This window comes from Onychomys torridus, chromosome 22 (genome assembly GCF_903995425.1).
Source record: "Onychomys torridus chromosome 22, mOncTor1.1, whole genome shotgun sequence".
NCBI classification, from domain to species: Eukaryota; Metazoa; Chordata; class Mammalia; order Rodentia; family Cricetidae; genus Onychomys; species Onychomys torridus.
The window spans coordinates 26,121,652-26,149,250 of record NC_050464.1 but is presented as its reverse complement, the minus strand read 5'-3'; positions in this window follow the sequence as shown (position 1 = coordinate 26,149,250).

Below are 27,599 nucleotides of genomic sequence, written 5' to 3'. Positions count from 1 at the left end.
AGAGAGAGAGAGAGAGAGAGAGACAGAGACAGAGACAGAGAGACAGAGAGAGAGACAGACAGACAGACAGACAGACAGAGAGAACATTAGTAAATTACTCATCTTACCATTTATTAACTGTTTATATCTAAATTTGGATGGGGAACTAGAGAATTAAATCTAGTTTCTTCTCTTCACAATTTCAGTCCACAAAGACGCCCAGCCCCTGAACATCTCATCATATTGCATATGACTCTTAATGTCGGAAGATTAGCAGCATTTCATGCTCAATCTCTTAAACATAAGCCAACAATGCCTGGCTTCTACCAAAGAAGCAGCCATCTGTTCTGATGCTTATGGGATCCTCTGAGCAGGATTTACTCGGAGGCTGCATGACATGCTTTCCAGTGTCATCTCCCTAATCAATATGGATCCCGAGCAGGAAGGATGCTATTCCCAAAGAATTCATGTACCAAGGTCAGGAGCCAGTGGAGTCAGAGAGTCAGAGTTTCGGGCTGAGTATGGAGAAATAAATTGGCGAAGCAAGAGCTTGGGAAGATGAGCTACCTGCAGGCTGTGGAGTAGCCATGATTCCATCCTGAAGTCTTTACAATAGCTGTAAACAACATTTTAGCAGGGTTTGAAGCTATCACCTTCAAAGTATTGCAAAGGAACCTAAATGGGGTCACAGAATGGTTCTTTGAGGCACACCTGACAGAAGGACAGTGGATAATGTAAAGCTGTAGAACACAGGGGTGCTGGAAGGGAAGACATTTTCACAATAAAACAAAGAGATCAGTCTTATCTGAGACTCACAGAAAATGTATGAGGCTCTACCCAAAGCCATACACAGTCAGGCCTCACTCCTTGGTCACTGCTGTTTTAACATTAAATATCTATATGTATGAGGATTCCCAGAGTTCATCCCAGTGCTTGTCTGTGGATCTCTGCATCTACTTCCATCAGTTACTGCATAAAGGCTCTCTGGTGACAATTAGGGTCTTGACCAATCTGATTACAGTAGATGGCCAGTTCAGGCGCCCTCTCCACTATTGCTAGGAGTCTTTTCTGGGGTCATCTTTGGGGATTCCTGGGAGTCCTTCTGAAGAAATGGAGGAGGGATTGTATGAGTGGGGGGAGGGTCAAAGTCATGATGGAGGAACCTACAGAGACAGCTAGCCTGAGCTCGTGGGAGCACATGGACTCTGGACCAACAGTTAGGGAGCCTGTATGAGATCAACCTAGGCCCTCTACATGTGTGTGACAGTTGTGTAGTTAGGTCTGTTTTTAAGGCTCCTAGCAGTGAGATCAGGACCCCTCTCTGGCACTTAGATGGCTTTTGGAAACCTGTTCTACATGCTGGGTTACCTTGCCCAGCCTTTATGCAGGGGGATGAGCTCAGTCCTGCCTCAACTTGATGTGTCATGCTTTGTTCAAGCCCATGGGAGGCCTGCGCCTTTCTGAATAGAGATGGAGGAGGAGTAGATGGGAAGAGAGGTAGTTGGGAGTCATGGGGAGGGAAAGGGAGGAGATGAGGGAGGGGAAACTGGTTGGTATGTAAAGTAAATGAAAAAAGTTAATTAAATAGAATTTTAACAATTTAAATAAATAAAAAGGCAATTACAAAAGAAAATCAATGTACAAAAAGAATATTGTCACCACGTCAGCAATTTTCAAGGCGAATGTTAATTGTGTTAAGATGTGTGTGTATGTGTGTGTATGTATGTGTATGCATGTAAAGCGTATGTATGTACAGTATATGTGCACATGCAGGTGCACACAACCAAGCGTGCATGTGTGAAGCTAGGGAGGACATCAGGTGTTCTGCTCTATCACTCTTCACCAATGTCCCCAGACAGGGTCTTTCAATGAACCTTGAGCCAGGATGGCAACCAAAAAATCCCAATGTCCTTCCTATCTCCATGCCTCACAGCACTGGGCCACACATTGCTTTCCCCATGTACTTTGAGCTCAGGTCCTCATGACAGTACAGTAGGAATTCTCACCCACTGAGTCATCTCCCTAGCTCCAACAGTGCTGAAATCCCTGCTTCTCAGTAGGCAAAAGACTTAGACTACACCCACGGCAAGAGCCCTTTTCCCTTCCCATTTTCTTTCTGTCTGGCTCAGGGAGACACTTCATGACTCTTCAGTCTCCACCTAAATGAATTTTGTACACCTTGGAGTTTCCCTAAACTGTCAACCCTCCCAAATATCTGTGCTTGTGACCAATGATTCTGTAATCCAGTGAGAAGGTCTGGCTACATTTGATATGTGTACCATTGTGAGAAACACAACTTGGGGCTGAAAGAAAGAGCAGAAATTAAATTTCTTTTGGTCTGCATAGATGTTTTCTACTGTAAGGTAAAACCCCTAGGTATGAAGAACTCAAATTGGGGCTGGAGAGATGGCTCAGTGGTTAAGGACCCTGGCTGCTCTTCCAGAGGATCTAGGTTAGGTTCTCACTTGATGGCTCACAACCATTTATAACTCCAGTTCCAGGGGATCCATGCCTGCTCATGGTCTCTGTGGTCACTGTACATATGTGGTACACTATATGCATATGTGTGCAAGCATGTACTTATATATAAAAATAGAAATAAATACATTTTAAAGAGTGCACATGCACCTTGCAGAGTGGAAGGCAAAGAGCCTACATCAGGCTAAGGCAGCTTGCTAATGGATGGAGCTTCTCTGACTGATAGCATCCTGAACTCAGCTGTCACCTCCCTCACTGTGCAATAGAGTAACAGCAAATTCTAGCTGTCATCACCTCCTCCAATGTAGCATCTACAACTTCATGGTTCACTCCTACCCTGAATCAGTGTTATATATCCTTCCAAAATGTGAATGAGAATTCCCTGAAAGAAGCTGGGTCTGAGGTGAAAGCTGATTGACTGATCAGAAATTCAGCAATGAGGAGAGGTGGGAATGTTGCAAGTCCAGGGTCTAATTACAATTTATCTTGGGCTAGTTTTAGACCAATGTCTAGTTTGACCTAATGTCCTGTGCCTCACAGATAAAAACCTTTTGGAATGTACTAATGTATCAGGCCACTACCTTTCATTAATTCCAAAGCTAAGAAAGTCATCAGACAAAATTTGAGGCCTATAGCTGGTAGTTTTTCTCTCCAATGTTTCCACCAATGTATTTCAACAGTATCTCCATAACTTTCTTTGTTCTGTTTCCATAAAATCTCATGAATCTACTTCCACATTAGAACACAGAGTTTCCAATAACCTCAGTCTGTGTTCCCAGGTCATTTTCACTCATATTTGACTTCAGAATAAACTGTCTCTTATCCCCATTAAAGCGAGAACTATGGTTTTACATCAGCAAAAGCATTGGCACCCCCCCCACACACACCCTTTCTCCTAATTGTAATAATCACAAATCTTTGCAGAAGGTATAATTTCTGCAAGCATTCTCCTAGCCAAATATGAACAAGAAAATCACTATGTGTCTACTGGCCATCATCACAACCTGTTTATTTAACAACACATTCTCCATTCTCCATGAATGATTTGATTCAAGGAGACATGAAATAAGTGCCTGTTTAGAAATCAAATTACTCAGTCCAAACACTCATGAATTTGGTGGTTTTCTGCTCCACACTTTCCATCTGAGGGTCCACAAGGTTGGATTCTGTACATGACAGATAGAAGAAGTGTTTCCAGAGTTCAAGTCTGTCAAATGCTTCTCCACTCCCAGAAAATGCAAGCTATTTATTTAGAATTCAGTTGGAAAGTTAACTCAGGCTTTTTATAGAACCAAGAGTAGATATGTGCTCAAAAACTTAGCTGGATGCTATTATGGATACAATGAATACAGCACCGATGGCGATCATTATTACATTATATACTTTTGCATGCATCAGATGAGCAGAACTTTATTAGGCTCTGACTCAGTGAAACAAGCTTTTAAAATTTTTATTGAATGCTTACTATGTGCCAGGTCCTGAACCAAATTATTGATGATCAGCATAGCAAAAAGGTCCTTGATTTTTAAAATGTAATAGAGATTTATTTTAGTTTTGTTTGTGTGTACCTCTGTGTGTATGTACATGTGAATGCAATGCCCATAGAGGCCAGAAGAGGGCACCAGATCCCTTGGAGCTGAAATTATAGGCATTTTTATGAGCTGCCAAATGTGGGTGCTGGGAACCAAACTCAGTTCAGTTCTATGCGAGAACAGTAAGTGCCTCCTTGGCTCCCAGTCTTGGGTACAATGGTAAATAAGTACTGCTATCCACTGAATGCTAGGGATATTTGTTACACAGCACTCATACAGAATACTTTTTGTGAATTTCAACTGGCCTTCTTGGATAGTTGGGCAGTGTCAGAAAGATTCATTGTAAGCTGTCTATCCCATAGCCGGTTTTCTGACTCATTTTATTTTCTCATTTTCTTTCCATTGTTCCCCTCTCCTAACCATGCTGAACTTGCTATCCACTCCTCAGCCAACAGGAGAACATATACGCAATATGCACGCTATTAGTTACCTTTGCATTGCTGTGAGCAGATATCTGACAGGAACAACATAGGGAAGAGTAGGTTGATTTGGGCTCAGTTTCCCAGAGATTTCAACCCTTCATAACAGGGAAGGATGGTGGGACAGCTCCCTCTTTGGTGGCAGGACTAAGGAGTGGTAGCTTGCTCATACAGTGGCTAACTGGGAAACATAGAAAGCAGGTCAAGCCATATTAGACTCGGCTCAAATACTTCTACCAACAAAGTTCAATTCCTTGAAGATGCCACAGCCTTCAAAACAGCTTCCCAAACAGAGACTAAACATCCAAAACATGAGTGTGTTGGATGCTTCAAACTCAACCCATAACAGCCATCCAGATAACCAACAGTATAGGAGAGATAAAAAACACACATTGCGCTGTGAGGTCTCCTTCTGGCATTCATAAAAGCCCATGTGAAATAATACTGACATCCATATGATGGGAACTACATGTAGATGAAGAAATCTTTATAGCTCCTATGCACAGTGAGTTCTATGCAAGAAATCTTTATAGCTCCTATGCACAGTGAGTTCTGTGCAAGTAGCCAGTGTCTTGAGTGAAACAGCCCATCTGACAGCATGAACAGCAGTGTGCCCATTGAAGATCGAAATGAAATTGTTTGTTCAGGAACCCAGACCTGCTTTGCTCCGTTGCTCTGAATTTATTGTGGAATCAATAAAAATGCCTAAACTTTAAATGACAACTTTGCTCTCCCCTGTGGCATTTCTAAAGGAATCCTCCAGTGTTTGGAAGAATAAAGACAACCATTCATGTATGGTGTTAGCATCGGTTGGAATTCACCTGCAATATTGTTATCTGCCTGGGTGAGCAAGTGCCACTGGAGAAGTCAGATTAATTGAAGTCAGATTTCTCCCTGCATTTGTGCTCAGGTTGTGTTGTAATTATCTTTTCTGCTCAGTCCACAACAGAAGAGGCTCAGTCTCCCTTGATTAGTAAAACAAGTGGTTTTCCAGACATACCAAACCTGTTGATCACTGTCCCAGGTCTGTTCTGCATGTATTTACTTATGACCATAGGGAATGTATTCTTAAGAGCCGATATGAATCTGGAACATACTTCATTGCCTTCATCTTAGAAAAGCTAGGTGTAAGATGGGGTGGAGCTCTGCTGTCTCTACTGTTTCATGCCAGAAGACAAAAATGAGCAGCTTGTAAAGACCTAATGATGCTGCTCTCCTACCAGGTGCTTTAGGGATCCCAGAGGAGGTGGGATTAGCTAATGGTCCCATGAGAAGGCAAAGGGAAATGAGATGCCTCCTTCAACGAGGAATCATGTTAGAAAATAAGACTAGGAACTTGAGTTTTCTGCAGATCACCACCAAAAAATAAAGTATTAGTTAATGGATTTTTATTTAATAATTACTTTTCATGTTGCCGTGACAAAATACCCAACAAAAGTGACTTAAGGAAGAGAAGGTTGATTATGTCTCATATTTGATTGGTTGGACAGTCCATCATGGTGGGGAAAGTCGACGCGGTAGGAACATGAGGTAGGTGGTCACATGGAATCCACAGCCAGGAAGCAGAAAGAGGTGGATGCTGGTGCTCAGCTCTCTTTCTCCTTTTGATTAATTCTAGGGTCCGAGCACATGAGCTGGTGCCATTAATACCCAGGGTAGGTTTTCCCTCTTTAGTTTAACCCAGAGATTCAACTCCTTTGTGACTCTATGGTCAGATCAAGGTTGATCCTCAAAGGTTGTACTGTCCAGGTTGGAGAGAAGGTTCAGCAGTATCCGCATCCCATGGCTCATAGCTACCTGTAACCTCAGCTCTTGGGGATCCCATGCTCTCTGCTGGCCTCTGCATGCACAAATCACATACTCACACCAAATGAAACACTCATACATATACATGTTTTTAAACAAATTAAAATATTGTGCAGAGCCAGGCAGTGGTGGCACATGCCTTTAATCCCAGCACTCAAGAGGCAGAGGGAAGCAGATGTCTGTGAGTTTGGGGCCAGCCTGTTCTACAGAGTGAGTTCCAGGTCAGGCAAGGCTACACAGAGAAACCCTGTCTCAAAAAACAAAATTAAAAAAAAAAAAAGATTGTGCGGGAAACCTCAAAATATGATGCATTTAAATTTTAACACTAATACTCTTTTCTCCTGCCTCTCTCCTTCCATCCCTTCCTTTCATCCTCTATTTATCTCCTATTTTGAGTCCATAAGTATTGATTCTGTTTGTGGCATTTCATTCCTCAGCTGGACTCTTTAGTAAGAATCTCTCTAGTCTGTCTGACCCCTTGTCGTGGGGAACTGATGAGGACAATGCTCATCATTCTGCTAATAACCCTCTTCAGCGTTTCCCTTCATTTTCACAGAAACGGATGTTTATTTGAGATTGATTTGCTAACTTAGCTCTTTCAGGCTAGCCATTCCTGGTCTCTGTTCTCACCCTGCACTTCCCTATGTGATAGCTACACACTCTGGCCTCCCCAACCTCAAGTGTGCATGCTTCTGTCAATAAAATCAGAACCTCTGGGCCTGGTGTCACTTCCATGGGAAATCTTGAAGAGTTAAAGCAATTATTTCTTTGTCTTCTCTTCTGAGGAGCTCCCACAGAATCTAGCCAATGGCTGGTCTGTGACTCTCAGTCCCAGAGAAGAAATTCTGGCAAATGTCTTAGAGCTTTTCAGTACTGTGATCAGGTACTTGAGAAGAGCTATGTTAAGAGTTTATCAGAGTTCATTGTTTTACTTCATACACCATGCATGGAAGGGCTCATACCATGGTGACTAGGAATCTGGGTAAAGGAGCTTAGTCAGGCAAGATAGAGCCCCCAAGGACACCTTTCTAGTGACCATACTTTCTCCAACTTGGCCCCACATTCTAAGACTGTTATCAACTTATGAACCTATAAAAGGACTTGTCTGCTAGTTAGATTAATTATTAGCATTAGCTCCCTGGAGTCACCCTCACTCACACCCCCAACAGGGTGCTTCACTAACCTTCTACTACAGTGGTTCTCAACCTGTGGGTCATAACCCCTATGGGACCCAAATGATATCCTGCATATCAGTTATTTACATTTTGATTCATAAGAGTAGCACAATTACAGTTATGAAGTAGCAATGAAATAATTTTTATGGTTGGAGGTCACTATAGCATGAGGAACTGGATTAAAGGGTGGCAGCATTAGGAAGGTTGAGAACCACTGTTCCAGTGGTTTCCCAGTCCAGGCAAGTCGACAAGGTTAGCAATGTCAGAATAAACCTGTTCTGTTATAAGCCATAGAGATACTAGGATATATTTGCATACAATATAGCCAGTTAAATCCTTACTTTAAAGAGTGGATAAACAGACAAAAGAATAGTTAAGTATAATACTGCAGTCACCTCACCTTAACTAATGTCCTCTTAACTAATTCTGGAGCCTTTACCTCTCATTATCTATACATTCAACCTCTATGATTTTACATCTGTATGAAAATGTATGCATAACTGTAGATGGAGTTTTCCTGTGCTGCAGCCCCTCTCAAATAAACACACTGAGGATTATGTTAATTATAAATGCTCAGCCAATAGCTCAGGCTTGTTTTTAACTAGCTGTTAAAACTTAAATTAGCCGGGCGGTGGTGGCACACGCCTTTGATCCCAGCACTTGGGAGGCAGAGCCAGGCGGATCTCTGTGAGTTCGAGGCCAGCCTGGTCTCCAAAGCGAGTTCCAGGAAAGGCGCAAAGCTACACAGAGAAACCCTGTCTCGAAAAACAAAAACAAAAACAAAAAACCTTAAATTAACCCATTTCTATTAATCTATGTGCTGCCACATGGCTCATGGCTTGTAACCTCATTTCGTATATATCCTGCTCCCTGTGCATCTGACTGGCAACTTCTCCAACTCTGCCCTTCTGTATTCCATCATTCTCAGCTTGGCTTTCCCACCTAACATTATTCTCTTCAGCTATTGGCCAGTCAGCTTGTTTATTAAACCAATCATAGTGACATATAGTGTACAGAATGATTACTTCACAGCACTGTCCACATGCTATATCTATCTACCTTTATAGTATTGTGCATGCATGTATATGCATTTCATAATGAGTATGTAAATTTAAGATACACAAATGCTATTGCAGTACAGCTTTTTACTCCAGATGTAATGACTATCCTATCACATCATGAAGCAGAAATACCCTTGGCCCTGTAGACATAGCAACCAAATAAGCAACACAGTAAGGTGATAGGCAGGTGCATGGTTATGCTAACAGAGTTGTCAACATGAAGGAGCAGGGTATAGCATTAAACCTTCATCTTTGATTCCATTCACCACTCTCTCTTGTCTCCCAGCTACATGTGAACCAAGGAGATGATAGAGTACATCAGGAGTGTAAGGCTTCCTAGCTGGCTTTAAATATCTACTTGACATAGCCTATAGTCATCTGAAAAGAGCTACCTACATCAGTTTGGCCTGTTCGAGGGAGGGAGTCTCAATTGATATAAGAAGAATCAACTGCTGTGGGCAGCACCTTCCTAGGCAGATGGTTCTGAACTATATGAATAAGCTACCCAAGTATACATTGGCTGTTGAGTGATATTTTGTTTGTGTTCTGACAAATAAAGCTCCCCTGGCCATCAGAGGATGGACCTAGCCACTAGTTAATCATAGAGGCCAGGTAGTGGTTGCTCACATCTTTAATCCCAGCACTTGCGAGTCTCATGTCTTTAATCCCAGCACAATCAGGAGGTGGAGACAAGAATATAAGGCATGTAGAGACATGATCTTATCCTCCTTTTGGTCTGAGGATCCAGAGATGTAAGAAGTCATTAGTAGCTGCTCCTTTGCTTCTCTGATCTTTTAGGTTATTACCCCGATATCTAACACCTGTTTTGTTTGTTTGATAAATAGATACATACTGCATGCGTGCCCATGAACCAGTTAGGAAGCAGCATCCTCCACCGTTCCTCTTTGGCTATGAAGTAAATCCCCTGCAGTGGAACAGCAAGCAGGCTTGACTTTGACTTCCTACTCCAGTCTCTGCACTGACTTACCAAAATAGTGGATTATCACCTGTATGCTGAAATAAATACTCCCTCCTTCAAATTGCTTTTTGGTCAGACTGTTTTATCATGGCAACTGAAACTGAGTTAGAGCAAAGGCTAACTGAAGGGAGAACCCCAAGATGAAGCTTCTGCAACCTTCTATCCACGATACATGGGATGTAGTGCAGATGCAGCTGTTACAGTGTCCATGGTCCTGTGAGCATCCTCCCATTTACGCACCTGTAAATGAGCCCAGTGGACTCCGGCTCACCAAGTTGGACTTGGGCCAAATCCCTGGTCTATCAATACTGTCTCATCTGGGTAAATGGATGTTTGCTTACATCTTCCCAGAAAAGTAATACAGCTGATGCTGGCAGAGAAAGATCAATGAAGTGACGTGGGTGTTCCTGGGCCACAGGGTGGTGGGTGGATGGACACAAAGATACCCTTCACAGCAGAAAGATGTGCCATGCCCAATCTGAATCCTCCCATCCTGTTTTAGTTTGCTTTTCTGTAGCTGTAATAAACACCACAGCCCAAAGCAATGTGGGGGAGAAAAGGTTTATTTTGCCTTATAGAAGTCCTTCATCCAGGGAAGCTAAGGTAGGAGCTCAAGGCAGCAGCCTAGAGGTGGGAACTTAAGCAGAGACTAACAAAGTAATGCTGCTTGCTCCCCATGGTGTCCTCAGATACTGGTCTTATACAACCCACGCCTACCTGCCTAAGGATGGTACCAGGAAAGCTGGGCTTTTAATTAGCAACTAAAAAAATGTTTCATAGATGCCACAGGCCAATCTGATCTGGGCAATTCTTCAACTGGGTTTCCCTCTTCCCAGGTAACTCTAGGTTGGTGTCAAGTAGACCGCTGAAACTGACTACACCGGTCCCAGCCACACTCCTCATACCTGTCAGCCCTCAATAAACACACAGCAAATGCATTTCAACAGATGAGCACCAGAGTCCCAACTGCAGAGAACCTCTTAAGCATGCATGACAGTAAACTTGATGTATGGAAAGGAAACCACCCCTATCTTTCCCTCCTGACCCCCAGCTTGACTGCCTTGGAAACTTGTGTTTGATGAATATTTATGAACGTTGCCAACCTAATTAGAATATAAAAGCCCCAAGCTAAATTAATTAGGCTAAGAAAGCACACACCCCAGCAACTGCACTTGTCATCCGGAAGACAAAAACAGAGAGCAGAGGTTGCTTTTATTCAGCCACAGAAAATTCCATTAAGGGTTTAACCAAGGGATACAATGTAAAAGCATTTCTAAACATCAAGTTACGGAAACAGAATTCCCATCTTGGCTTGCTGGCCAGAGTCAGCATGAAAGAGCCTGGGGCATCAGTGACCTTTCTCATAGGTGCTCTTTAAAAGGTCTGTTCTGTCCCCCCAAATACCATTTCATTGGTACACAGATACCACCTCCACCTTTCCTCAAATCCCTAGGAACTCACAAGATGCCCAGGGACCCTCATTCTTTAGCTCCATCTGGAGATATCAAGATTCAGTGGGTATATCAGAGGAGGCCCAGGCACTTGTATCCAAAACAAGGAATTAAATGGAGTCACGCAGATAGTAAAAAGTAAAGGGGAAGAATTTACTGAGAAAGGCCATCCATCCTTTAAAAGGAAGTATGTCAGAGCAAAGGGAGTTCCATATCTCAAATAGTCCAAAGAGTTAGGGTTTTTAGGTCATAGAATGCAGGCTTTGTGATGATTTGAATAGCACAATTTTTTTTTCTTGCACACTCTCTATCTGATACATGTAATGCTGTATACAGTTTCACATATCACAGGTCTCATTAGCATCTTAAATGTCCACCTAGGGCAGGTGTTTTAGTAGTATACTGAGCCATAGTGTGGGGGTTAGTTTATGTCAACTAGACACAAACTTAGACATATCTGGAAAGGAAACCTCTGCCTCCAGCACACTGGCTTGTAGACAAGTACGGGGTTGCATTTTCTTGACTAATGATTGATGTGGGATGCCCAGCCTACTGTGGGTAATGCCACTCCTGGGCAGAGGGTTCTGGATGCTGTAAGAAAGCAGACTGAGCAAGCTAGTAAGCAGCAACCCTCCATGGCTTCTGCTTCAGTTCCTGCCTCCAGATTCCTGCTTTGGCTTCCTTCAGTGATAGAATGCGACCTGGAGGTATAAGATGAAATAAACCCTTTCATCCCTCAGTTGCTTTTTATCATGGTGTTTATTCCCCAAACAGAAACCAAACTAAAATGTGGAGATTTCTTCCATACATTAGAATGCCTCTGCACCTATGCTTTGCAGGATCCCTGCCCCCATTACTCGCTCTTGTGTGTGGTATAAGAGAGATCTTGCTCAGCTTTCCTCTTTGCCAATTTATTTTCCATATGCTAGTGTCAAAGCCTTTGTTGGGGAGCTTCTATGCCTCACTCTCACCTGTTTCCCTGCCTCAAATCCACAGTATTCAGTTGTTTTAAACTCAGCCTAGACCAAGGTATTCACCATAACCAGCCTCCCGTTTTCCCCACATCAATTATGTTAAGTGAAATAAACCAAACTCCCCCCACCACCAAGAAAAGACCAACACCTACAAGTGAACTATAAATAAATAGATAAACTTATCTATAGAATTTAGGGAGACAGGAAGAAAAAGTGGGAGTGAAAGGTGAGAATAATTTGGTCCATATGTACAAAGGCATGTTTAGATAGAAGAAATCATTTTTAGGATTATATCACACAGATGAATAACTGCGGCTCGCAACAGTGAATCACATATTTCCTACTACTGGAAAGTGGGGTCTTAAATGTTCTCACATCAAAGCAACAAACAATGTTTAAGGGGATAGACATGTTCATTGTGCTGGTTCCAATTTTACTTGATACATTCATGCAACATCTCATGGTAACCATAGGGATGAATAATGGTTCTAAGTCAGTAACATTTCCACAGTGGGCTCCCCATCCCTGGAGGAAGGGAAGAGACTGAGCTTCAGAAGGAAGTTATCCAAAAAAAGAGATTTAGTTTTTCTAGACCCAGCATTGTCAAGATCACAGGCATGGAGAAATTATGTCCCCATGATCAGTTACTCTGCTTTATTGGGGAATACGGATAAGTCCGACTTTAATTCCTTGAACAACTAGCAAGCATCCCGGTAACTCAAAGGGTGACCCTAAATTCAAGTTCACATTCATACAGTAGGAGGATTTATTTTTCATTTGTTGTGGGGATTTGCTTGCTTTTCTAGAGTAATTATCAATAGTGATAACTTGATTTACATCAGCCTGGATCCTCAACCACAGGACATAAATGGCAAACCAATGAGCTGTCCATGGTGCTGCCCTGGAGCCATGGTCTCTTGATTTCTGTTTTTCTAACCATCTGCCTTTCCGTGGCTGTCCATAACCAAAACCTTAGTTTTAATTGGCACTTTCCCAAGTTCTGGAAAGTCTGTATGGGAAGTGGTAAAAACAGGTGTGCTGGTTGCCTTTTGTCAATCTGATACAAACCAGAGTCATCTGGAAAGAGGAAATCTTAACTGAGGATTTTCTCCACCAGATTAGCCTGTGAGCTAGTCCGTGAGGCTTAGTCTTGGTTGATGATTGATGTGGGAGGGCCTAGATCACTCTGGAGAGTGCCACTGCTGGGCAGGTGATTCTGGGTTGTATGAGAAAGCATGTTGAGCAAACCATGGGGAGCAAGCCCGTAAGCAGCACCCCTCCACAACTTCCTGTTCCTGTGCTGGCTTCCCTTGATGATGGACTATAAAGCTGGGAACTCTCACTTTGCTCAAATTTTAGCCTTGTATTTTACACACCCACGTTTCTGCCCTTCTTTCTGTGCCTCTTTAAGCCAGCTTTATGAGTTTTCAATATTTATAAAACCTCTATCCTCTTCACCATATCATTTTTAAATGGCTCCACATGAGTTGATTTATTTTCAGGATACTTTATATTATCTTATGAATAGAAAATTGCTATTGCTTGTCATAAACAAGAGACAAGAAGAGCGTCGATCCAGGGAAAACACGCCGATGTTATTAAATCGCATCCCAGAGACTGTTCCATAGTGAAGGCTCTTGAAATGAAGCTGGCTCTCCTCTTAATGAAAGGGGGATTAAAAAGCACTCAAGTGATGTTTTAAAAATCCCCCAAATGTCAAACTAATTGTTCCACTAGGATGCACTAAACATGGGGTGGGAATCATTCAGTAGTTCAATGTTACTCAATGACACAACCATTGGCTCATAATTTGCCTGAAATAAAACAAATGATCAGAGCCAATTCTTTCAGGGAGGGTATTGCATTAGGATGCACTCAACTTAAATATGGAAAATCACAGGCAATCATGGGATGGAGCGCTTTCACAAAATGCAAAGCACAACCTTCAGCTTGCTGTATGGTCCCTAACAGGTGTCATATGGATGCTAATTGTTCCAGTCCATCACAGGTGCTCCTGAAAAAAGGATTGGAGGAGCAAGATTTTGTCCAGATTCTACAGCTGGGAACACTGTGATTTGTCATTGTGTGTGGTGTGGTCTTGGGTGCTGGAGCTACCTTTTATTCATTTGTAAGGTCTAGCCTGAGGTACTTCTGTGATTGTCATACTTTCCTTGGCAGTCTTGAATCCCCCCACATGTGCTTCAGGGTTAATTTAGAGGACAGTCCCCTACTTTTATCAAGGTATTTGCATGTTGACTGATCTAACACACTGGATACAGGTTTTCCCTAAGGTTTCCTCTAACAAAGACTATTTCAAAGCCCTTTAATCCTTTTTTTGTCCATTGTACTGTTCTGGTTTGGTGGGCTGTCACCCATACTGGAGTAGGCTTTGGTGATGCAACTGTCTTGGGGTCTCTTCTGCCCCAAAAGTACAACCCCTCACCTATATTGCTATAAATCCAATAAAATTCACTGATTTACTAAGTTGGATTTTGGTGATATTCATACTTTGATCTGTCTTGGGATCCCTATCTGGCAAGAGTAGATGTGTGTGTTGCATCTCTCCAGGAAAAGTTTTGTCACACAATAGATATGAAATGTCTCCCTCAAGGAACTGGGTAGTTGGCTCTGTCTGAAAAGGGCCTAATGCTTAACCATGAGGACCTGAGTTTGCTCTCTAGCATCCATGCAGGAAAGCTATGATCAGTGTTAAAGGCATGTGCCTGGGGACAGAGAGACACAGGAGAATTCCTGGAGCTTGTTTGTCAGTCTAATCAAATTACTGATCTCCAAGTTCAGTGAGTGGCCTTGTCTCAGAAATTATATAAGGTAGAGAGGGTTCACAGAAGATGCTTAAGGTCAGCCTTTGGCTGCAATAAGACATGTGCACAAACATGCATGCATATCTGTACACACAGGAACATGCATGCATATGCATGCAAGATAAGAAAAACAGGAAAGAAAGAAAGAAAGAAAGAAAGGAAGAAAGAAAGAAAGAAAGAAATGGAAAGAAAGAAAACAAGAAAGGAAGGCCACTCTTAGAAGCTCACACATTGCAGGCTTGGTCTCAAAAGCAAGCGGATTCATAGATGGCACTTCTGAGAGGCGGTCGTATCATAAAAGCTTCAACTTTATTAATGGCTGTCTATGGATGGATTCATAGCTTGAGACATTACTGGGAGGTGATAGAAATGTCAGGGAGTGGTGAAAAGAAAAGTATTATCTCAGGACCCCCAAGACCAAGTTCTCAGCACAAAGGAGATTCTCCCTAGAAGGACAGTGGACAGAGAATAAGAAACAAAGGCAGGAGATGGAGTCTAGGAAGAAGAGGAAAGGGGAAGGAGTATTTGTCCTACAGTGGAACAAAGGACAGCCTTTGGATAGAGAGAAAACAGACATGACCCATAGGAAAATGGCAGTTTATAAAGGTAAAGGGGGAAACCTCATGTCAGGATGAGGGGTTTAGTTTTAATTGGGCAGGTTAAGTAGGTGAGCCAAAGGGGGCTTCTTATGGCTGGACATCAATACTTTGATAACTGGACTTTGGTTGTCAGCCTCAGGAGGAGGAAGTGGCCAAATAACGGACTAGACCTTGGTGGCAAGTTTTAGGAATGTAATCTAACAGCTTAGCAAGGCAGAGGGGATGGGTGGGGGGAGGGGGCAAAGTCGGCCAGAGCCATGTTTGCCATGCTAGCCATGCTAGGGCTGGCTAGAGTCCCTCCAAGCGGGGCCTTGGGAAGTTGGTGGCAGGCCTCTGAAGCATGTATCTTGTCCTGCGTCCCTTCCTTCCTGTCACCTTCTCTCTCTGCTTCCTGACCACCACAAGATGAGCAGCTTCTACCACAGTCCCATTGCAACAAATAGCCTCCAGACTGTCTAACTTAAGTTGCTTTTTTATTGGAAATAAACACTTAAACCAACGTCTAAAGTAACCTCAGTCAACACTGTCTCTCAAACCCAACTAATTTTCTTTCATAACCATAGCAATTATCTAAAATTAATTTTTGAGTTCCTGGTCTATTTATTGTAGCTCAATGAGAATAGAGACCTGGGTAACCCAATCAGTTCAGTGTAGCTACTTCTTGTCTATACTAAAAATCTGTTTCCAGAATGTTCCCAGGGAACATTCAAAATTATTTCCATAAATGTTATGTACTGGGGTAGCTTGTTGAAGTCTCCATCCCGTGTCTAGACACTGAAGGTATACAGGGTAAGTGATATTGAGAGAAGGGACATGGTGCTGGTACTCTAAAAGGGGAAAATGAAGCTGATCCCAGGGCCCCTCTCTTTCATCTCCATATTTACATCTCAGTATGGTCAGCTTGTGTCCTTATAGACTTCATCATCAGTGTTAGTTACTTTTGTTGATGCTGTGTCAAAATAGTGAACAGAAACAACTCAACTTGACTATATTTTGGCTCAAAGCTGGAGAGCATCTAGTCCACTCCAGTAGGGAAGATGTGGCTGCAGGAGCATGATGTGGTTCATCACATTGCACCCACAGCCAAGAAGCAGAAAGAGATAAATACTAGTGGTTGCTTTCTCCTGTTTCACTCAGTCTGTGATGCTAGCATAGGGGATGGTGACACCAACACTGGACATGAGTCCTCCCATTTCAATTAAACATCTCTCAAAATGTTTTTGGAGCTGGGCGGTGGTGGCACACACCTGTAATTCCAGCACTCAGGAGGCAGAGGCAGGTGGATCTCTGTGAGTTCGAGGCCCTCCTGGTCTACAGAGCTAGTCTAGGACAGGCTCCAAAGCTACAGAGAAACCCTGTCTCGAAAAACCAAAAAAAAAAAAAAAAAAGTTTTTGGAGACAGATCCAGAGACATGTTGTCTAGGAGATCAAGGTACCACCATCAAGAGGATTGGTAGGATTTTATTCACATCATTCCTTCATTACCTCACTGTGTCCCTTGGTGCCCTGTACCACCTCAGTGAATATAGAAAAACTGATTGGAATTGTGATATGGAGAACACTGTCATAGGCACTGGGTCCTTGGGACAGCCTTGTTTCTCTGTAGAAAACCTCATTTTACCTCAAATTTCAATGAACAAAGGCCTTCATGCTTTGAATTTGGGTTCTTTATTTTTCATTGAATTTGAGGTTTCATTTTCACAGAAAATTCATCTTTTTGTTGCAGTGTTTGACGATAATTAGAAGGCACAAAACCAAATGAATGAATCATCACAATATTTTAAATTAAATATTACCAAGTCTGGATGCATGAGAAGGTTTTCATTATTCTATGACACAATTGGGCAGAGATTTCAATTATGTCTAACAATATTCTCTACTCTCAACATTAAAAAGTGTCCAGGAAATGAAAATAGAATTTTCCGTATTGATGCAATTTTGTGAACAGTCCATCTGCTTATTATAAATACTTGAACTGCATTGATGTCAGTCAACTGAAAGTATTAAAAGAATTTTAGCTTACTGCAAGCAAAACCTAACCATGGTGGACAACTGCACATACCTCAGTCATGGCAGGAGTACAAAGCTATTTGAAAATATACAGTTATACAGCTGAGGAGATGGCTTAGCAGTAAAAGTGCTTGTTCCACAAGCCAGAGAACCCAAACTTAGATCTTTAGAATCTGTATTAATGGTTCTTACAGCCTACCCATAATTCTACCTCTGGAAGGTACACACCAGGAATCCCTGGAGCAGACAAGCTAGTGAGACCAGCCATGTTGGAGAGCTACAGATTGGGTTGAGAGACCTTGCCTCAAAAACTATAAGGTGGAAGAGCAATTGAGGAAGGTCTCCTGTATCAACCTTGAGCTTACACACACACACACACACACACACACACACACACACACACATGTTTATACTTGTGTAGCCACACACCTGTGAACATGCATACACATGCACACCACACAAGAAAAGTGCTTGAAAAGAAGAGAAAGGAAATACATAAATATATATATACCTGTGTGTGTGTGTGTGTGTGTGTGTGTGTGTGTGAAATGTGGGGTGCTCTATTTATTCTAGGGTAACCATCACAAAACTTTAATGGAAAGCTAACACCTTCAGCAACCCTTAACAAACCAATTCTAAATTCAGAAAAAAAAATTGATTTAATTTGCTGGGGGTAGGGGAAGCAGGTCTGATTTGATTGTACCCCCATGTGAATATTCATGGTGAAAGAGAGCTGCTTTCACTGGCATCATTGGTACTTCTGGATCTCAGGCCTCTTTACCTCACACATCTCCCCGTTGCCAAGGGTTCTTTGCTGAAGACCCTAGTAAGAAAAAAGCTGCAGTAGTATCTTGGGGTACCTACTGTCAAGAACTCAACTCCCGAGTTTCTCCTTCTCTTGGGCTTTTAACCCCAGCATTTCAACAGGTTCTCCTGAAGAATTGAACAGGGAGACATTTCTATAAAATGAGCATCAAAGAGTCAATGCCTGCTCCATGTTCTCTAGAGTCTCCTGAAAATAACACAGTCTTGGAAATCCTATCCAGATGTCTTAGTTAGAGTTTCTATTGATGTGAAGAGAAGCCATGACCATGGCAACTCTGAGAAAGGAAAAACATTTAATTGAGGTGGCTTGTGTTTTCAGAGGTTTAGGTCATTATCATCCTGGTGCAAGATGGTGGTGTGCAGGCAGATATGGTACTGGAGAGGTAGCTGAGAGTGCTACATCTTGCACAGGCCACAGGGAGTGGTCTGAGATACTGGGCATGTCTTGAGTGTATATGAGATCTCAAAGCCCTCCTCCACAGGGTCACACTTCTTCCAACAAGACCACACCTACTCCAACAAATCCACGCTTCCTAATGTGCCACTCCCTTTGGGGGCCACTTCCATTCAAACCACCACTCCAAGGCTAAGAATAGCATAATTCTGAACTTCGCCAGAACATTAACATACTTTGTTTATAATAGTAATAACAATCCACACTTACCCAGCACTTAAACCTTAGGCAGTTGACAAACTACTAATTGTATCCTTAGAATACCTATTAGCTCAGCTCCATTATTATGCCTGCTTAAGTGGAGATAATGTGATCTGAATTAATTCTGAAAATTAAAATATTAATTGCAATTGCCCCATTAACATAATGAAAATATTTTAAAATAAAATTCATTTTTGTTGCTTGTTCATTCAGTTAAATTTGGAATTGAGTGTGTTTCACTCAATAAAACTGATTTTGTGGGGAGGATATTTGACAACATAGGTTTTAGACTATTAAAGTTGACTTTTTTTAATCTTTTAAAATATGTAGACATTCAGTCCAGTAAGAATTTTCATTGAGTTTTGTTCCATTGACAATTATTTCCTCTTAAGATCACTTATATAACCTACCTAATAAACAGGGTAAGACAAACAAATTCCCAGCATGACACCTTCCCCCACCTACTGGTTCTAGCTCTACTCTCTCCTGGTAATATCTGATATTCTTTGTTGTTTTCTCACTTGGATTATTTTGTTTCTGCTTGTTCACCTCCTAGTAGTCTTATGTAAGTTTCTTCAACGTTGCAGAACTTGGGGTCAAGCCTTGCACATGCTGAACAGGCACTCTAACATTGCTACACCGTTAGTACTTTTTTATCACCTGCTCTGAGACAGGGTCTCACCAAGTTGGCTAGGCTGGCCAAAAATTCATGCTGGAATTCATGAAGGCCTTGAACTTGTAATCTTCCTGCCTCAGAGCCCTGAGTAGCTGTGATAGGAAGTCTGTGCCATTACACCCAGTTTTGTACAAATATATCAATTACTTAAAATTTTTTTGTAAAGTTACTGCATGTGTGTGTGTGTGTGTGTGTGTGTACATGTGCACATGAGCATGCATATATCATGTGTGTGGAGGTCAGAGGTCAGAGATCAAGTTGCCAAATTTAATTCTCTTACCATGTGGGTCCTAGAGATCAGACGCATATCATCAGGCTTGGTAGCAAGCACCATTACTCACTGAGCCCTGTGTTTTCCAGGTCATGGTACTAGGTTTTTCAGAAAATGACTCCATAAGGTGGGAATGCCAATAGTTTTGTACCAGACAAATTCCAGCCTCCCAAATCTCAGCTCAGTTATAACAGTTTTAAAAAAAATGTAGTCAACATCAAAAAAAATTACAGCGTATAAGAAGGGCTGGCAAATACTAAAGAATTAAAACAGGAATCAGATATGCTAACTTTTTACTGTATTGAATGATGAGGGCGGAGAAAGGTGCAAAAAAGACTGATTAAATGAAACATAACAATTGTAAGTGTCCCAAACTGTCTTTATGAAATAACAAGTAGATACAGAATTTTTATATAATCAGTGCTACCATTCTGATAGATTTGGTGAGGAGGCAAATCTATGCTGAGACTGTGTTGGGAATGGAGAAGAATGCAAAATTATGATTTTATGATGAAAAGTCAATAGCAACTACATAGAGAAGGAGGAATGGACTTAGAAGTTTTTAAGGAAGTGGAACTAACAGAGTGGAAATACCTCACCATCAGGAATTGATCTCTCAAGCACAGAGGACTCTCAACATCTGCTTTGGAAGATTTGGCTTTTCTTTTATTATAATAAAACATTGAAGGAGTTAAGCATGCCAAGGAGATTGAAAATTGCTAATGCCCTCTGCTTCAGTTGAGTGGAAATCTTGAGTTCATGGCTGGCATGAGAATCAGAGTCCATCCTCTGAAGGAGCTGGGCTTGTTTTATCTGCACCAGAGTCACCCAGAAGAGAGAGGCCCAATAAATCAACTGTTGGCTGGCAAATGCACAAGAAGCCTCATTCTGCCAACTGAGTGCTTGCAATATGGACCAAAATAGAAAGCAACCACTGCCCTTATTGAATCTATAATGAAGATGGGGAAAGATGGTAAGTAAGTAGGAAACATAGAGACAAGTAAACACAACAAAGTTAAAGACTATGTCTTAGGAAACAAGAGATCCAAAAATGACCCCTAAAGATGCAGGAGAGAAGATGGAGGAAGAGAGAGAAGAAAGAAGAAGAAAGGATGGAGGGTAGGGGAAAAGGAAGTAAGAGGGGAAGGTAAAAGATTGGGCATAAAGGAATGTATTAGGGATAAAACCAGAAACAGGAAGAGTCTCTTTGGAAGTAAGCCAAGACAGGAGCAAGTTTTATTTTAATATATAGGACTTTATTGTGGGGAATTACTGCAATTTAGGGTCTGGGGAGATGATTCCAGAAAAGTGATTATCATACAAACATGAAGACCCAAGTTCCAGCCCCCAGAACTTACATAAAAAGCAGAGCATAGGGGTACATGTTTGTAATCCCAACACTGGGGAGATGGAAACAGACAGATTCCTGGGGCTTGCTGGCCAGGCAGCCAAGAGAAATAAAGAAATTCCAGACTCAGTGTGAGACCCTGCCTCGAAACACAAGGTGGAGCACACATGAAGAACCACATCTGAGGTTGACCTATGACCTCCTCATGCACACATGAAAACACACCACCTACACAGATATACCCACCTCTCACAATGCCTCTCCCCGCCCCCCGCCACAATTATTACAAGTTGCAGACAATTGCCTCTAATTTCCCTTTTCTCTACTTTTATGCTGACAGCCTTCATATCTACATATACCAACTCAGCAGTCTCCCCCAGATGGTACTGGAGTCTGGGAATACTTGTGTCCTCATTTAAAATGCTGCAGGATTTGCATGTGGGCTGTAAGCATCCTTCTGTGCACTTCAATCATCTCTGGATGACTTCATACCCAATGTGATATAAGTGCTGTGCAGATGCTCAGCACATTGTATTGTTTAGAGAATAATCACAAGAAGAAATAAGCTGGCAATTCCTAGGAAATGTACTGGTTAGTTTTGACTGTCAACTTGATGCAATGTAGAGTTAATCTGGGGGAGAGAGTCTTAGTCAGGAATTGTGTCAAGGAGACTGGTTTATGGACAGGTCTGAAGGGATTGTCTTCACTGTTCATTAGTGTGGTGATACCCAGCCCACTCTGGGCAGCATCATTCCCTAGGCAGGTATTCTTGAACTGTGTAAGAAAGATAGCTGAGTATAAGAAGACCTGTGGTCCAACAAGCAATATCCTCTGTGGTTCCTGATGTACTTCTTTGTAGCTGGAGAGCTTCTCTCCAGGTGCCACCAAGCCCCCGCAGTCCGACAACCCACATATAAAATAATCACTCAGACATTTATATTACTTATGAACTGTATGGTCATGGCAGGCTTCTTGTTATCTACTTCTTCTGTCTTAAATTAACCCATTTCTATTAACTTGCCATGTGGCTCATGGCTTACCTGTACCTTACATCTCCCTTGTCATGGCGGCGGCCGGCAGTGTCTCTCTGCCTCAGCCTTCCACTTCCCAGAATTCTCTTCTCTGCTTGTCCCGCCTATACTTCCTGCCTCACTACTGGCCAATCAGTGTTTTATTTATTAACCTATCAGAGAAATACATTTGACATACAGAACATCCCACAGCAATTCTTAGCTATGAAATGAGCCACTTCTTAGCAATGAAGTGAGGCAATGCTGTGTGGCATAGCAATCAGGCCTGGCATCAAGTTCCTGCTTTGACTTTCCTCAGTGACAGACTGTGACCTGGAAGTTAAAATAAACCTTTAATGCCCTAGGTTTCTTTGGGTTGAATGTTTTACCTCAGCAACAAAAAGACAGAATATATTCTGGTTCTCATGAACAGTGTTGCACCCACCATGGGAATTGGGGATGACTCTTTGACAAAACTGATTTCATGTCCTCTGGATCAACACCCAGAAGAGGGATTACTTCCTCACTCACATCCATTCTATTTTTAGTCATTAAAATCGCTGCAATTCTGTTTCCCATAGAGGTGCTAGGGCTTTACGCTATCACAAATGGCATATAATGTGTCCCTTGTCCACACACCCTGGCCAACTCTCATTAATGTCTGCAGCTTTAGTTTGCATTTCCCTGATATTGATGGTACACAGCTCCTTTTTATCCATTTAGTTGCATTGCTGATGAGTCTTTGTGGGTTTACAAGTGACACATCTGGCCTTATGATGCCTGGATAACAGAGTGCAAAGAACTCACCCTCTCACCCAGGAATCATTCATTTAGAATGCACTATCCACACTTATCTAGATGTCATGGGATCTTATGCTTCAAAACTTTGCAAGAACCTGTGGCTAGACAGATCATGGGACCTTGAGGGAGAGCTGACTATTATTAGTCCACTAAATAGAAATAGCATTATAATGACTCCCAGTGACTTTTTTCTGTACCCAGAGATCAGAATACATCTCATCCCTCATCAGAGAAGCTTCTCTTTGCTGTAGATAGCAATTAATGCAAAGACCCTACACTGGCAAATGAGAAGAGACTGATACACCGTGGAATGTTCAGTCCTAAATGGGATGTGCAAATCACACCCTTCTCCTCAAGGATCAGGGACCACGAAGAAAGGGTCAGAAAGACTGAAAGAGCCAGTAGGCAGTAGATAACTACCAGGAAACTGTTCTCTGGACCAGAAGGGCAACTTCACATACGAAGTTACAATAATTGTAAAAGCACTCACAAGAGCTGTGGAAGCTCAAGCCAGACAAAACCCCGGCATGGGATATGAGGTGGGTGTGAAGTCCAACCCCCTGGAGAGGAGCTGTTGACATTATTTCTGCTGGGAGAAGGAGAGTCAGCTTTCTTTGATTGTGTGACCCCTAGTAGGGTGACCACACTCCAGAGCAGACCTCACACCCAAGAGTAATTGTGCAACACAAGTTAAACTCAAGGGAGGCCCCCAACAAAATAGGAAATAAAACTCAAAGTGAGGTGGGTAGGGATTGGAGTATAGAGAGGATGGACATAGAAGGAGTGGAGAGAAAAGATGAATATTATCAAAACGTATTGCCTTCAACTCCCAAAGTATTTGTAGAAATGCTATTTTTAAAAAGAATCATAGTCTTGCTTTGCAAAATCCACCTCATCCCCATTCAAATACACCAGTTCCTAAGCTTGCTCCTCCACATCCAAGTGAATCAGCGTCTCACTAATGTATTAGCTTAAACAGCAGAGGAAGAAAGCCTACTTCCTGCATTCATGCTTTGTATAACTGATAAAAAATGGAAAGCACCTCCCCCTCTCTTCTACAGCCCTGTGTGGTGAATACTTTGATTCATCCCTCCGGTTTCTATTGGGAGCATAAGTGTCTACTCCAGGTGTTTTAAAGCCGATCACCTGGAGAAAGGGGTTTCTATCCATTTACAAATATCTTTCGGAGATTTGTCAGAGAAAAATAGACAGAGACCAAACATCCTGTAGCACTGAGAAAGGATGGATGAAAAAAAGGCATGAATTGAAAGCATGGACCTTTGGTTCCCAATCCGGCACCTGTGAGCCTGTGTGTCAGCAGCAAGCACCCAAGTGTGTTAACAAACTAAGCTTGGAAAACCAATACAAGGCATACTCCATAGCTTCACCTCCTGATCCAATGTGACATCCTTTAAAGTGATGGAATCTGATGCATGGTAAGGGTCAGGGAAGATTTGCAAAGCATTTACCTGGACTGCCACACACGCAAGGACAGGAATTTGATGATTTGGATGGGTGGAACCACAGCCACAAGCATCCTGGAGTGTTTCAAGGTGAAACCCATCAATCACCATAAGGAAGATGCTTTGGTTTCCCTTTGAATTTTACTTTTGCACTCTCTGGAGCAAGCAGATAAATTGAGCTTGTTCTGAGTATTATTTAATAAAGGTACAAGAAAATGTGCCCTGTCTCAAGGCTGTTTAACACAGAACAGGCAGTCGGCCAGCTTTAGTTCTCAACGACTTTAGTGTGTGGACCATCTGTTATTTGTGGGGAGTAATAGAATCCATTTTTCTGGGGTTTTGTCTCCAGCTGTGTTGTAAGAAATGGCTCTAATTGACTCTTCTAGCAGAATCACCTTGAAGAAACTGCTCAGCCCTACAACACGTTTCCCCAATTACATTTTTTGCACTGAGAGGTCCTGAGACTTCCCCCCTGACTCTCTAAGCCTCCTCACTTTATTTAAATATGTCTTCACTTTAAATGAACTCCCCCTGGCTTCCTTGAGAGTCAGCTAGAGAAGACTCAGACACATTAACAATGGTTGTGTACAATTTCCTGCAGTCTTCTTCTCTGATCCCAGCAACATACATCAATCCCAATAGATAAATGTGGCAGAAAACGGTGTTTGGGAAATGTTCACTCATACTTCTTAACCAATTGAGAAGTAGTCATACAAACTGCTTAACCAATTGTGTCTATAATGCTCTCTGGAGAGATGGGTTCAGAAACTTCCTTCTTAGACTTTGTGTTCCCATGTTCTGTAAATAACCAGGATATAAATCAATGCAGAGACATCAAATTACAATGCTTACCTTTAAGGGAAATGAGGATTAAATTGGGTAAACAAAGAACAATGTTGATAATCTGCCAAGCTTGGGTCAGGGACGACCTCAGAAAATCAGTTTTGGGGGGAGGGTTTTGAAGGCTCTGAGTAGGCCAAGAGGGCTCTCCAGGGATCAAGACAGAGGGAAGAGTATGCATGGAGGTCCAAGGGGGAGATTTTAGCCAGAGTGTTTGGGCTCCTTCCTGGAGAGTGTGGCTGATGTCCAGGGAGCCTGGAGGTCAGGCAGGAATTGAGCCCAAAGAGCTGGCAGATGTGCTCCAAGATGGGTCTCCAGCCTTATATCTGAAGCTCACCTTTCACTCCCCACTCCAAACTGTTGACCTTGGAGGAATTTATAAAGTTAGGGCAATATGGTTACCATGTGTAGGTTTGGCCTGTAGTCATATTCTGAGTGATTGAAGCAAGAGCAAGGAGAAGAAGAGGGAGGGAGGGAGGGAGGGAGGGAGGGAGGGAGGGAGGGAGGGAGGAAGGACCTTGTGGACTTTGTCATAGACAGTGATGAAGGAAAATGGTAGTGAGGATGGGAGATGGCCAGTGAGTAGAGGTGTTCTGAAGTTATTATTGTTCTGAGTATATTAAGAAAGTTACAGTAAATTGTTTCTCATGGGCTGGGCACTGCTTGAGTTTCATTTCTTTTGCTGTGATTAAAAAAAAAATACCCTGACAAAGAGCAACTTAAGGGAGAAAGGATTTATTTCAGCTCAAATTCCAGGTTGCAGTTCATCAGAGTGGGGAAGGCCGAGCATCAGGACCTTAAGGGATCTGGTCATGTCGCATCCAGTGCATGGCTGGTGCTCAGCTACCTGCTTCCACTCTTAACAGTCCAGGACTCAAAAAAGGGAATGGTGGACCCACTCTAAGACTAGGTCCTTCTAAATCAATGAACAATCAGGAGAGTGTTCCACAAGCATGCTCGCAGGTCATCTGATATAGACACCCCTGTCCCCCACTGAGACCCTCTCCCCAGGTTGTGTCAAGTTGACAGTTAAAAGAAATAAGCACGGGTGTGAACTGAGAAAGAGGGTAGAGTGTGGACACGAAGATTCACACCCAAGTCCCAAGAGCAGAGGATGTCAAATGATTGACGTGGGAAAAAATCATTGGGAGGTGGTTAAGGGAAGAGATCAAACGTCAACTCTGAATGGAAGACAAGTCAGTGCCCAGTGAGTGGAGTGCGGGTCAGAACAAACTGAGTCCTGTCAGCTCAGTGGCTGCTCAAGCAGCCCTCAAGCCCAGAAGCACATGGGGTGGGTGGGCAGAGTAGTATTCTTGGGAGTGCTACACAGTGAGGGCACACCACCGGTTCTCCAACAACTAGCCAGGACACACTGCGTATAACTAGCTACAAGACTCCCAATACCATCCATTGTGAATTATCTGTTTCACTCCCCCCCCCAGATTTATTTTTGAAAATTATGTGTGTTTATAAAAATTACTTCTTGTGTTATTTTTTGAGATTATAATTACATCATTCCCCCTTCCCTTTCCTCCCATATAATCCTCTTTGCTCTTTTTCAAATTCATAGTCTCTCTTTTTTTCCCCGTCAATTATTGTTAGATACTTATATGTGTCTACATATTCACATATATTCCTAAATATGTATGTAGAACTTGCTCAGTCTGTATAATGAGTATGTCTGCGTGGGAGCATGTGCACTTGACAGAAGATGAACAAGGAAGCCAGAGGTCACCTAGAGCTGGATTTATAGGAGGTTATGAACACTTGGTGTGGGTGCTGGGAACCAAATTCTGGTCCTCCAAAAAAATCAGTGCATGCTCTTAGCCATTAAGCCATCTGTCCAGTCTTACTTAGTGTAAGAAAAAAGAAAAGACAGATTGTAGAAACAAGAATCTTGGCACAGCTTTGGTTCCATAAGGTACTTGGGCTATGACTGGCTACCTCAAGCAGGAAATGCTTATCTAGCTTTTGGTATTCCTGATGATCCTGGGTCTTGCAAAGCCATCCAAGCCATGTCGCAGTGTTGATGTGTGGGATAAAAGTTGTTCACATCGAAGTGTCAATCTCTATGCTTGATGCTAAGAAAGTAAAAAGAAGTGGAGATTTAACCTCTGCCCAACAGGGAAAAAAAACTGTGGCAAGAAAATAGTTTATAAGATAAGAAGAAGAAATCTTCTTTAATTTATTTTTTGACAAATGAATGTTTTGCTTGCATGCATGTATGTATACCATGTATATTTGGTGTATGAGGAGGTCAGGAGAGAGAATTGGGTCCTCTGGAACTGGAGTTACAGACATTTATGAGCCACCATATCATTGCTGAGTATTGAACTCAGGGCTTCTGCAAAAGCAGCCAGTACTC